At 45.4% G+C, this 13,752-nt stretch overlaps 1 long non-coding RNA gene and 3 other non-coding genes across 4 annotated transcripts; all 4 read right to left on the bottom strand.

The window, feature by feature from the left end:
• Positions 1-9,047: 9,047 nt before the first annotated feature.
• Positions 9,048-13,525, bottom strand: LOC123028521. The gene is made up of 5 exons (XR_006415697.1): positions 13,484-13,525; positions 12,644-12,768; positions 11,032-11,142; positions 10,036-10,148; positions 9,048-9,167 (listed from the first exon to the last, which is right to left on the bottom strand). It is a non-coding gene; the product is annotated as an uncharacterized LOC123028521 (long non-coding RNA).
• On the bottom strand, positions 9,899-9,990 carry LOC123028525. Its single transcript, XR_006415700.1, has one exon. It is a non-coding gene; the product is annotated as a small nucleolar SNORD12/SNORD106 (small nucleolar RNA).
• Positions 11,216-11,308, bottom strand: LOC123028523. Its single transcript, XR_006415698.1, has one exon. It is a non-coding gene; the product is annotated as a small nucleolar SNORD12/SNORD106 (small nucleolar RNA).
• On the bottom strand, positions 13,034-13,126 carry LOC123028524. The gene has a single exon (XR_006415699.1). It is a non-coding gene; the product is annotated as a small nucleolar SNORD12/SNORD106 (small nucleolar RNA).
• Positions 13,526-13,752: the final 227 nt, after the last annotated feature.

Below are 13,752 nucleotides of genomic sequence, written 5' to 3' on the forward strand. Positions count from 1 at the left end.
TGCTGAATTCAAGGCTGCAGCTTCCTTTATGGAATTGAGCCATCTCATAGTTTTGACCTTCCCTATCACAACTGCCTTCTTCACTGAATCTTGCCTTGTTGTGATGTTCTTGAAATACAGCTGCATCAGTCTTGTCATTTTTACATCCAGGGAACGTTCTGGCTTGATTTGATCTAGGACCCCCTGGCTTGTCTTTCTGTGGGTCCAGGGTATTCACAGAGGGCAACATTTGACTCTAGATATCCATTCATAGCACAGGGCAGGTCTTGATCTCACAGCCATTTTTAAGCATGAATCTCTCACTCATGCTCACGACACACTTATCATATGCACTGGTCATTTGTTGCTATTAGATATTTCTAGTATTTTTCCACAACCATTTTCAACAAGCATGATAAAAGCTATGAAAAATCCTTTAGCCCTTCATGCACAAATCTCATTTTCCAAAAGCTTATTAATTAAACCTCCCAATCCTTCGGGGAGGACGACGTTTCTCCTTCTCATCTATTTTCTGGTTGCTGCAGAATACAGGGGCGTTTAGGCTGCAGCTGTGGCCAACTTTATATAAGAACAATTTAATTGCCCCAGGGAGCATGTGTGCTAAGCAAGGCAACAAGGTCAGGGACGTTTGTTTTGGGAAGTAAAGATCAGTGCATCCATATCCTAAGAAGTCCAGAGAGAACTATGTAAGGGGAGAGAGCTAACCTGAAGAGCAACGAAAGGGCAAACAGAACAGAGCAATTCTAGGAATGGCCCTTTTCACTTACCTGAGAACTTATTTTCCATGATTAGACACAGCCGGTTACAAGCAACCTGTCTGCACATAGTGCATTTGCTGCCCCAAGCCTGCAACGCCAGCTTGGGAGATGACCATGGAACAAATAATCTAGAGAGAGTGTCCGTGTCCAGGAAGACAAGTCCTGTCACCTTCAGCTGTCTAACCACCACCACCCATTTACACTTTCTGTCCTTTTTAAGGAGCTTCGCCACTGGAAAGATGGATAAAGCTGCAGCTTCTCCAAAACCCATCTTTCCCCTCTCAACCATAGAGCAAATAGGACTCTTCCATTGCCCCACAGCAGAAGGGAGGGAAAGGGAAAGGGAAGGCAGCAGCAAGGACCTGCAGGAGAAGAGGAGCATCCTCTGCAGCAGAGCTGCTTAAAAAACAAATGCAGGCTTTGAGTTGCAATCTAGCGGCAAGGTGCAGGCTATGAGAACCACATCAGCTGAACTGGTCTTTCTTGCGTTTGCCCCCTTTATGGGAGTGGAAATTCAGTGAGGGAAGCAGCTGATGGATGAGAAGTTTTCACACACCCACACACACGAGAGAGAGCTCTTCTATCTGTGTACGGCCCTCTCGGTCTGGATTGGGGCCCTAGATGGTTATACTAAAGAAAAATGTTCAGACCAGATACATGCTATGAATATCAAATGGTGCATAATTCAGCTTTCACCCTAGTTGCATGGACCAGTGAGGGCCACTAGAGTGGCAGGTAAGGGGCAAATTCCGCCTCCTTGAAATTTACTTGAGTGAAACTGGAATGCCATCATAACCTCAAAGGCATCACACGTCTGTTGGCTCAACAGAACCAGCTGAACGAAAGCCTCCCGTAATGACTATACTATCATATACAGATGAAAGATGGAATGTTTGCAAGGCACTACAAAGGCAGATCAAAGAGCAGGCCTTCTTGTCCTTGCCCAAAAGTGCTGCAAAAGTCTGACTGATCTGATGGATAACTTTATGGGGAGAAGAGCAGAAAGCTCCACACAACAATGCAGTATGTTACCCACTAATTATTCCCTGGAAGGAAACTGACTAGGTCTGCAATCTTGCTTGGGAATAAGTTCTACCAAAATAAACAGGATCCACTTTCATGTATGTGCATCTAGGCTCAGGCTGTTACGGCGTAAAAGGAAGAATTCAGTGAATGCACAGGCTGTGGGAATGAAGCTGCTCTGCTGAGCAAAAGGAGACTCTAAAAATACCATCACAATCTGAGTTGGGTTAGAAAGATTACTGAGCCTTTTGCAAAACAAAGATGTTTCACTGTATATTAGGGAGAAAATCTATTTAAAAGCAGTATCTGCTATTTCCCCCAGCTGAACCAGGAATTAGAGGTTGGAGCAGTATAAGTAGCCAAGGAGAGAAACATAATTTCTGAGGCTTTTATCACATCATCATGGTCCTGCATCGTGCACAGAATTTTAGGAGTGGGATCCCAGAAGTCCTTTCTTTCCAGTTTATGCCTCCACACACAAACTTTCTCACTGCTGCTTTTTACTAACAATCTGTAAAACAAAGGAAGATGAAATAGCTGCACAAAACCTTGTGATGCTTTGGTTTGGTTTCTGGCACCCTCTAACCTGAACTGCCTTCTCCAACCTGGTGTCCTGCAGGTGTGTTGGACTTCATCTCCCAGCCAGCAAAGTTTCTTGGTTTACCTAAACATGTGAAATATTTTTCTAGCCATACACATCCAGTTATTGGCAAAACGAAAGCCAACATCGATGTGCAGCTTTAAAGCACTGTTTGGCCACCCTTTAGGCAGCGTGCGTGGGGTGGAAGCTCTCCATCGAAGGTGGCTAATGACACGACCTTATGTGTGCTTAGACAGGAAAAACCCTACAGCTTCCATCTTGTCCCAGTCAGCATTCTGGGAATTCTAGTCCCCTTTTCTGTCTAAAGATGAAGAGGATTGTATCCGTAGTCTCTTATCCATATAGCTATTATCTTGCATCCAGAAGAAGTGAACATGGAATGTTTTTCCAAGGGCTTCATCCCTCTTTGGGGATGGGGAGGACAAGAGGTCAGTGGGTTTCCTAAAATGCTTCAGGTCATCACTAGCAGCGATTGTTCTACTTCAAACCCAGACTCCCACCATCTCCTGGTCTGGGCTGGAAAGCCTACAGCACATGGCACAAGAGAAAAGCTCTCCTTGTCTTAGGCAGCTGGTAGGCGTGCCGGAGAAATGTGTAGCTACTGAGAATGATCACTTCAGATTTGTTATCTCTGTTCTCATGGTGTTCATCAAGGGTATTTACAAAGCCCACATTTTTAATACATGCCTCCTCTCTCTTCCCTTCACCTCTTATAAACACCTCTATTTTTAAAAACCTGATTGCGGCAGAGAGAGATTTTTCAAGGGGTCACATAGCACTGGGGAATGTAGGATTAGCCCTTTCTTCCCCATGACTAACACACACCCCAAAAATGTTTTCCCAACCATGTTGAAACTGGGTTTTTAACAAAATCACTCATTCTAATAGCCAAACATAAACGTATTAAGTTCAGCAGCAGCTTGTCCTAACATTACCACACAATCATTCTTTTGTCGCTATTGTTTGCTGACCTGTGAGAAAAGAAAAAGAGAGATCAGTTCTGTATAATGCCCACGATGATGGCAGCAACCCCTTGGTATCGCTGAAGGGTAAAAAGCTCCGTTAAAGCGCAGGACTGTGTGGAAGCCCCCTCCTAGAAGCCCGTGCGATGAATCCATGGGGTGTCCCGCCCACCCCTCATTACTGATAAAAAGTAAAATCATTTTTAATAATCCTCTCAGATCTAGAGGCCAGATGATTTATTTATTACATTCCTCTGCCTGGTGACAAGGAGAAAGGACTGGTACACAGTGGAGAGAAGCGAGGACTTGGCAGATTTAGGTGCCCTCCATAATTTATGGCTAGAGGATAATGGGCCATCAGACCAAAGGCAGATCAGGGACAAAAAGCATGCAGACAGCGCCCCCTGGAGTCTGGAATAAATGCTAATCTTTGTGTTCCATCAGTAGTCATCAATGGGACACTTCTTTTAATCATCTCTGAACTGGCATTTCCAGCAACAAATTATTGCTGGAGAGCAGCATGTTCCAGGAAGAGTTTCCATCATTGTCTGCTGCTGAGAAGCTCAGCCATGATGGCCTCTTATACGTAGTTCTTTTGTGCATTGGCTGAGGTATACATTTCGTTTCAGAAGAGTACGCAAGCGAAGGCATGGGGACAGCCAGGAACAGAAACAGTCCCGATCATGACATGTGAGCTACCAGCACCTGATGCAAGTAAATTTGGTGACCAATGTATCCTCTCTTCCGCAGTGAAGTATTAGGAGTTGCTGTCCTCTGAGTGTACAAACAGTGGAACCTCTGGGGAAATGCAAATACTTGCCTGACCCACAATTTATCCGGTAACCTTAACACTAGCCAGCCAGAAGTCCTGTCCATCCAGTCCTGATCCATCCTTACCCCCAACTAGATTGCCATCCTATCACCTTTACATAACTCAAAGCCTCTGAAACATCAAGTTCTCCCAAACAATCTGAAAGCTTGAGTTTCCTCCTGGTTCTAGCAAGTTATCTTACATTGTCTGTTGGAAGCCTGGCTTTGGTACACCTCCTTAGTCAACCCCAATTCCACCATAAAACTGGGATGGTAAGGAACGAGTCTCCTTCACTCCCAGAGCCAAGCTACTGAGCCTTTTGTCTGACCCAGCCAAAACTGAAGAAAGCTGATCTTGCCTCAGATATTCATGCCCTAGAGACAGGCCAGCTGGACTGCGGTAACTGGGGCTAATGTGCAAGATGGTGTGGGAAAGTCAGCTGCCGAAGGGTCAATCAGCCCCACTCTGAGGGCAGTTGGGTGGTCAACCCAGATATCGTGCAGCTGCATTCGTTGCCACGGTGGGCCCCGGAGCTGTTTGAAGTGCCTATTAAACCTGGGGTGGCAACCACAGTCTGAGCAGGGCTGTGAAGGACAGGGGCACCAGTGCATAGGATCATCATAGGTCAGAAACAACTCAGTGGCACATAACAATAGGCAACTTGTGGCCCTCCAGCTGTTTGGCCCTGCAAATCCCAAAAGCCTTAGCCTACATAGCCAACGCGAAGGATTATGGGAATTGTAGGCCAAAATATGCCAAGGGCCAAATAAGACTCTGTTCGTTGCACAAATACATTTACTGTGCATTGTCACTGTGTCAACAGCAGCTGAGAGAATGCTAGAGCAAGAAAGGACTGTGGGACATGGCAAGAGGAATTTCTCTCTTTCTTTCCTTCTCCACCATCTGGACAAAAATCACCAGCTGAAAGCAGCTATTTGAATTTCAGGGAAAGCTTCCTTTGCAGTTCCAGCAGCAGCTTTTAAGGGGCAATTACCAAGGCAGAAAAGGAAGCTTTTCCGAGGCTGCTCTGGCACTCCATAGTTTATTTTTATGTAACTGCTCGCATTAATTGTGTTCTTGCAATTAATGTCACAACTAGCTTGCTCTTTAAAGACTGTACCCAAGCATGCAAAAATTCAGCCTTGAAGCAGAAGGATCCTGCAGAATTAAATGCATCAGAGAGAGTTTCTGTTATCTTTAATTTAACAGAAGCTAATATTCAGTCTCTTACTTATGCATGGCCACAAATAAGAAGTTGCAACTGCCACAACCAATGATCCCCGCCTATAATTACACTGACCCTCTGCTACTGTAGCTTGGCCAGAGTCAGGGAGGCTATTTTGCAGAATTCACTCCTTCCCAGAGAACAGAATGCTGCTGGTAAATGTCTTATTAAATTGGGAAGCTTGATATATTCATATGGAAGGTGTTATTCAGATTACAGATGCTATTGAGAGAAAAATCATTACCCTAGTTAATTGGAAAGAGCTTTAGTGAGCCAGATTTCCATGCTTTTGATGCCCTACTGCATATTGCCACAGGAAAAAGTACTACATAAACAAATAGACTGTGGGGAGGAGGGGTTAAATATGGCAGCATTATCCTCAAATGTAATTACCCCAAAGAATAACCATATCAAGGCATATTCATCTTGCCTTCACTAGCAGGCACCAAATTAACAGAGCTGCCCTTTAAAGCCTGTCCAGGGCTTTGAGGGCATACAGTTTTCTTCTACTTGTTGGCTGTTTGCTTATGCTTTCTACTGTGCTTCCACCCTGGTGCTCTGCAAATGTGTTAACTGAGTTCTTGCAGTCCTCAGCCAGCAGTGCCATTGGCCATGAGGACAACAGGACTTGTAGTTCAATGCATTTGGGGACCATCAGCTCAGGCAAGGCTGCCGTAGAAAAGCATACCAGTGGCTTTTCTTACTTTCTTAGACAGGCAGTGCTGATGGCCACCAGCTTGGATGGCTTTAAAAGAGATTGGACAGATTCATGGAGGCAGCAGCTATCCATGGAGGGGCTGGGGAAAAAAAGTAGTCTGCCCAAGAATCTAAGCAGCCAAGGGAGATGGTGTCTGAGCACCAAACCAACCAAGAGCAGAAAGAGAATGCTGGAGATAAACCTTTGCTTTGCAGCATTCTGAACCGCCAGGTAGCACGTATCTAAACACTTAATTAAAAACGAGGACAGGGATCCTGGCAGGCACTAGGAAAGGTTACTGTGGGTACCACTTTGGAGATGCTAGCCTTGTGCAGTCTGAGTTAGAATTCTGTATCAGGAATGGCCTTTAGAACAGCAACTCCATTTCTTCCAGGAATGTTGCTTACAGAGGTGAGGGGTGGATTATGTGCAAAGATAACTTTTTCTCCATTTCAGCTCTAGAAGGATGCAGGAACAGTCAGTTGGGATTTTGCTCAGGGGGTTTACAGTAAAAACAAAAACCACTCCACAAGGGCATGTGTGTTCCCTCAAAACGTTCCTTGGAGCAGGGCTGAAAAGAAGCCTTGGCCAAGGGGAGCTGTGCCACTGGGACATGGGAGCTGCACCTCCACCAAGGAAGAGCTTCATGGCACAGTGAAGGCAGGCCTGAGGCTTCAGGTAGCCGAGTGGCACTTTCTTTTGCATTGTTCTCTTATTTTGAAAGGCACCTGGATGATCTTGCAATCAAATGACTGTATCTAAATCTCTAAAATACGTAACTTCTTAAAAACACAAAAACAAATTGAGAGTTGGATGAGGAAAGTTTTCAAAAAGAATTGTTCTGGGGAACAGATACATGCAGGAGACGCCACTTATGGTACTTGTCTAAGTAGAGTTGCCTCTTCATGCACCCAGGTTAACACACAGCTGCTGTCTCTGTCATCCACTTTGGCTGCATTAACTATGGCAGGCAGTGAAAAAAAGCTAGTGCCCCATCCGGGCTTTATCAGCTAGCATCAGACAGACAATTAAGCTCCCAGGATGTTTACCCCAGTGGGGCAGGACATACACCTGTCAACCAATTGCTGAACATCTGGCAAGACTGGTCCCTGCTGGCCCATTATACTCATTGCCACCTTCCCCTACCAAGGCAGACGCAAACCCTTGTTACTCTATGAGTAGAGGGGGGCAGGTTCATCACACACCAGGGCAGCTCCAAGGAGCAACACGTTCCTCTGCTTTCAGCTGCACGGTCTTACATATGACATGTGGGTCCAACAAGTAGTAGCCCTGAGATCGCAACGAAACAAGGCACACTCTGACTTTTGCGAACAGCCAGGGGATTCACCGGCAGCTGAGAGGCGGCGTCTCCCACTTCCCAGGAATGACATCAAGCCCAAGAGCTACTATTGTCACTTAAGCAAGAACACCAGCAAGGCAAGCCTAGACCATTTAAACTGCATTTAAATGGCCAGTTAAAGCTCACTGCCCATTTCTTCCAGACCACCCCACAACCCATTGCTTCCTGTAGGGCCGACACACCTGTGAGGGGGGGATTTTTTTCAGGGATTGTGCAAACCAGCCAAGCCTCTGAAACACAGGACAAAAATGATCAGACATGCATCACCCGAGGTGTATGTGGAAGACCAACCATCTGGAATCCTTTGACATAAGCAGCTCTGGCCCTTCCTTCGGTCACATATCGGATCTGGCTCAGGTTCACCAATCCATGTCAGGTTCGAAGGAATGAAATGAAAGGTACTTCAAGGCAGAAAATCATCTAGACTGCTCATGGGGTGATGAGCACTGTCCATCTGGCTCATTGCAGACTTAGTCCTGCAGCTTATGGGAATCTTTAATAGCCAGCACAAACCCTGCGGTGCTGCTCCTGAAGGGCAGATGGCAGCACCAGCCAGGACCACCTTTGCCTAGCTTTGCTTCATGCACCAGCTGCAGCCCTTCTTGCAGAAGCAGTGTCTAAGGATTCCTTCCTCCATCACCTTTCATTTGGGTATGTGCTGAACGAGGGGCTTCCCAGGAAAAATGTTGGGAAGGCACCACAAATAGGAATTGGTGTGGGAGTAGCCTTTGGGCAGGGACGGGATTTGTGGCCCACCCTGTGCATCAATCTCACCACTTCTTGATTCCAAGCTCAATTCAAAGGGCTGACTTTGACCTACAAAATTGTCCAAGATACCTAACAGACCAACTCAGTTACAATGTCATAGCATGCTACCTGTCCTGCCACCTAGAACAGATAACAAATCGTAAATCCAGGGGCTAAATCCAGCCCTCCGGTTTAATGCCCTTTTGCCTTTGCCCCCCTCCCCAAATTACTGTACATAAACCTCCCACAGAACTTCTCTGAAATGGAATTGGACCCCTGAGTTGTGCAGTTCAGATCTATGCTCAAAGACCCGGCCTCAGGAACAAGTGGGATGGATACTCAAGGGAGGAGTTCTAACTAGAACTGAATTGTGGAATCCTTTCCTTAGGGAAGCAAAATTGGCTCCTTCCCGAATTTTGCTTTAGTGGGCCAGTGGAGATGGTTCAACTCCACCAAGCTTTTAGCACTGCAAAATGCTTTGCTGCTCTTCTATTTTAACTGCAATGCATGCAGTTCCCAGTTTGTACTGTATCCTCGCTTTTGTGCTTTCCCGATTTTATTGTGAGTTCTAACATTTTTGATGCATGGAGCCATGGTTGCCTGGTAGGCAGAGGGTGAAATTTATATAGCTTGCTAGCCCCAGTACCAAGGCTTATCTGGAGATGCTACGAATGTGGGATGTTAGATACACCAAAGCAGTTCCTTTCCTACCTGCAGCCTCTCCCTTGCTATGCCATTGCTATGGGGAGACATCTGGTCTTGAGCCCCTTTGCTTCTGCTGTATGAGGACTGTCCCTTGGGAAGGGAGAAGGGACATTCAGCCTGTACAACTCTTAAAGACACTTAAAAATTGATCAGTTTGCTGTGGTTCAAATCATTATTTATTGTGCATCAATATTAATGAATTCAAGTGTCTTCAAGGTCTTGGCTGTTCTTGTGAATGTCTTGAGTGTCAAGCCAGGCAACAAATAGAATTCTTGAATCTGTTGAAAGAAACCAATGAAATTTAGCAATCGGTCCACTGCAGGCAGTAGCATTAAACAGGCTAGCTTGGGAAGTTCTAACAAACCCACAACTTCAGTTGTAAATCCAGACTGGCTGAAAGAGTTCCTTAATACTTGGGGAACAGACTTGCCTATCTCCCCACCAAAGAACATATAACATTTGCAGGACATGAAGAAAGGTAGTCCATGCATAGGACTTTTTTCATCTGCCAGTATAATAATGCAAACCTTGTTCTTTCACAGTTAAATTTTCCAATAGGTAATTAGATTTTGCAACTAAAAATCTAACAGTAGTTAAATTGGCAATAATGCAGATCTGTTCTTTAATCTCTTCCAAAAACAGTATGTTCCTCTTGTACATCTCTCAACAAAGGGGATAACTTGTAGAAGCTGCTCCTGTTTATTCACAGGCACAGAAAATGATTCCTCCCGTCTATCCAACTATGATCACATGGATTGCTGAACAAATATAAATACTATGAACCAACAAATTTGTATACTGTGCTAGTCAGTGAGATCCCTCCTATAGGAATGATTAGTGATTCAGCAGGACAACAGTCTGACAAGGGGAATGCAACTTCTGCTCCCAGCCAAGCTTCCAATATCCCATGAAAGCCAGAAAGCTACTTTTGTTGTTTAAACACAAGATCCATGCTGGACTTCTGCCTTCAAAACCCCCGAGAAGCCTGCCATTTTGAGATTCAGGCACTTCAGTGGAATCAGACCATTTGGCTAGAATACAGGTTTGATCAGCATGGCCGATATGATGGGGAAAAAAGATTAAGTCATCATGTACCACTGAATAATGTGCCTTGCCTCTCCAATCAAAGTGAGGATTTGATTTTACCTGGTAAGCCCCTGAAGACTCCCAAACAAACTTGGCAGAGGAGAACTTTAAGGAATGGCCAGGTCCCGTCATTCTTTCACAGAACATCTATCTGAACGAAATCGTGCCGCATTCTAAAAACACAGAATAGTGGAACATGTTAAGGTAGGGGTTTATGGCTTTGTGTTTGTCTCCTGAATGCAGCATCTACCATTCATTTGGCTTTCACAAACACTTTAATGTCTAACTGTAACTAGAATGGCTTGTACAACACTATGAAGTTGAGAATAGTGCATGAAGTTAGAGCTGAAGATGTGAATAGTGCAGACTCAGCTGCCTAGTGCAAGGGTAGCCAAATTTCAGGCTTGTGGAATCCTAAGTTAACCAGCCAGAGGCAAGTGCAAAATGGTGGCTCAGGCAGGCAGATTTGCACATAGCACCCCTGAGCAAATGCTCAGTCCAGAAATTAGTGATCAGAACCAGAACAATGATCACAAGCCCTGTCACATGAACATCCACTCCTGGTTCCACCCCCCCCGATTCCATTATTTTTCAACATTCTAATTCTGTGGAAAGTTGTTAGTTTTTGCTAGTACAATATTTGAAGCTCTTGCCAATCTGCCACAAACACTACCAGTCGATTCTGATTCACTATCTGCCCACTACACAAGGTGAGAGTCCCTGGCAGAGGCAGGACATACATCAGGAATCCCTGGATTGGACATGGCAGCTGCTCCCTCTTCCAAAGACTCATCACCATTTATCATCATGGCCATCACCTTTGCATGCTGGTTGCAGGTGAACAGGAGAGAGAGGGGGTTGCTGCATCCCTATTCTGCTTGTGTGCTTCCCAGGGAGACAGACCAGCCACTGGGAAAATGCTGAACTGAAGAGAGCTTTGGTCTCATTCAGCAAGCTTGCATGCTTATATGACTCTTGTAGGGGGGAAAGGCCATTGGGATTACTCTTCTAAATTAATCAGAACCAGCTAAAAGTAATCCTCACATCCTTGCTTACCTCTTAACTATGCCCAATCTATGTGGCTCAGTTCTTCCAAAGTTTACCTCAAGCCTTCCATCTTTTCTCCAGTCCTTCTCAAGGATCCGACATCTTTGCTGAACTCAAATCCTGAAACGATATAGAAGACAAAGGAGTTGTATCATTCCTACCCAGACCACCTGCGGTAGAAACTATCAGCTATGCTGATGTATCAGACAAGATCTGGCTAAAGCAGCAAAAAGATCAACAGTATCGCTCTGATGGGGAAAAAAGTTTGGTCATCATATACATCAGCTTTAGACACACTCCCATCACCCGCAAGGTACCTGCAAATTACAACACTGTCTCCAATTACCCCATTTAAGGATTTTCTTCTCTTACTTACTCTAGCTTTTATCTAGACACACACAGTTTAAACACAAATGATGATAAGGTCATCTGTAACACTGACCCTGGAAACACATATGGAAATTCCAGCACCCTGAAGTACAGATGTTAACCGGAATATGATCCATAAGAAATGCATAATGTGGGCAATTGTTCAGCTGTTGTAATGCTACTGTGAATGAAACCAAGCAGTGTCGGATGTTGCTAATGCTTCATCTACAAAACAGGGACAAGAGGCTGCTCGTGCCAGCTGCTTTCACTGAAATAGGAAAGGACTCTGTTTGAGCCGCTCCGTGACCATCTGCTCAGTGGTGTGATTCACAGGCCTAGGCAACATCTCCGCCTTGCCTCATCACTGAAATTGCTGCTTGAAAGATCAGGGAAGAGAGAATTACAATTAGGTTTTAGCATCCTGGATGAACTGCATTTTGGGATAATCGGTTCCAACTGTTAAGCCTGTTATAAAGCATTAGCGCAGCATGAGATTCCAGCACCAAAATGAATCTGACATTTGGCTATAACACAAAATAGCCAGAAACTTTTTGGAAGTATGTTCAGAAGGCTGTCAGTATCTATCTATATCACTGTGAATGTTTCACTGAAGCCCTATTCAGACATTATAGCTGCCCCGGCCCCCAATAGCCCAAAGCTTCCCAGGCTGAATAAGGTCTGATAGAGAGATGAAATTGTGGTTCAGGTCAACAGTTATTCTTCTGCATGCCCAAGAATCATACAGACAACTGAAATCGCTACAGCCTCTCTTCACACCTTCCACTTGCCCTTTATAACAAATGTAAGCCTAGGTAGTACTGTTTAATCCGGGATTTCCCCGAAAGCTGCTTCTGACACAGCAATCTTTAGAAGAACAAATGTGAAGGAAATACAAAATCTATTTGTAGCACAAGCTGAGAACCTGTAAGCAAGTTCAAAGCTTTAAGAAATATTCCTTGACACTGTGTAAGATTTATAACACCATTTCTAAAGAGAAACTAACTTAACTGATGTTTGCATTAGACACGTTTGCCTTTGTGTCTCTGCATATGTGTTGACTGTTCAGACCTTTAACCCTCTACAAGTGCAGTCCTATGCATGTTTAGGCAGAAAAAGTACACGTATAACTGGGAATGCTAGGTGTTGTACGCCTTTTTCTGTTCGAACATGCATGGGATTGTGCTCTCAGGGTATTGCATGATGTGCTGATCTTCAGGGGAGAGATTTAGTCAACAGAAGAGCAGAAACTCACATGGGCTCTTTTGGGAGCCTCCTGGTGTGCAGACAGCAATTCCCTCAGTTTTTCAAGTTACTCCATCTCCTGCTGCCTGGATAGTTTTGCAACAGCTCACTTCATCCATGCTTGTACACATGAACCTAAATGTAAAAGAAAGCCAACCTTACTCTTTGCAATTGCCAATGCAAAACACGGGAGATCAAAAAAGAACACCAACCCTAATCATCATTAATCTAGCAGGCCCACTCGAAACAAGGCTGGTCACAACCCTGTGCATGTCACAGAATCAGAATAACAAGAGTTGGAAGGGGCCAGAAGGCCAGCGAGTCCAACCCACGGCTCAGTGCAGGCCTCTCAGTTAAACCATCCCTTCCAACGCTGCTCCTCCTGCCCACGCTCTCCTCTCGCGGTGCATCAGACAAATTCTGGCTAATAGCATAGAGATCAACACTTCCGCTCTGATGGGGAAAAAATGTACAAGTCATCATGTACACCAGTTAAACTGCAATCAAAAAGACTGCAAGGAGAGAAAGAGAGCAGCAGATGGGTAGCTGCCAGGCAGTTCCACGAGAGAGGCTGGGGGGCTTGGAGAGAGGGCAACTGGGATGTGAAGGGCAGCTTGAGCGTGGGAAACTGGCCCCGCGGGAGTTCCACGAGGCTTCGCTATACCCGCAGAAGCAGTCAATCTGCGGTGCCCACCGTTTTTCCAGCCGAGGAAAGAGAGAAATACTGCCAATATATGGCGAAGGAAGAAAAGGGGGGTCCGAGAGGAAGCCGAAGCAAACAGGAAAAATATAAAGAACGCGGAACACAGCAGATGGCAGCGGATCGCTGGCACCCCACGCTCACACTCACCTCCTCGGAAGCAGCAAGGAAAAGAACGCATGCCTCGGCTTTGAGTCCTTATATAGTCCGTTGAGCCTCAGGGCGCAGGCGCGCCACGAGGCATTTTGGGAAATGGAGTCTTGAGGGGCGTGCGGCAGGTAGCGCGCTTCTATTGGCCGAGGGCAGTTGCGCGCGCTTCTTTTTGTGGTAGTCGGGCTCTCGCCTGAGAGCGCATGTTGGGGACCAGCGGGAATACGCGAGGTTTAAAACAGCTGTATCCGTCTATAAAATTTGCAGAT

Source organism: Varanus komodoensis, unplaced genomic scaffold, assembly GCF_004798865.1.
Source record: "Varanus komodoensis strain SLA01 unplaced genomic scaffold, ASM479886v1 scaffold37, whole genome shotgun sequence".
NCBI classification, from domain to species: Eukaryota; Metazoa; Chordata; class Lepidosauria; order Squamata; family Varanidae; genus Varanus; species Varanus komodoensis.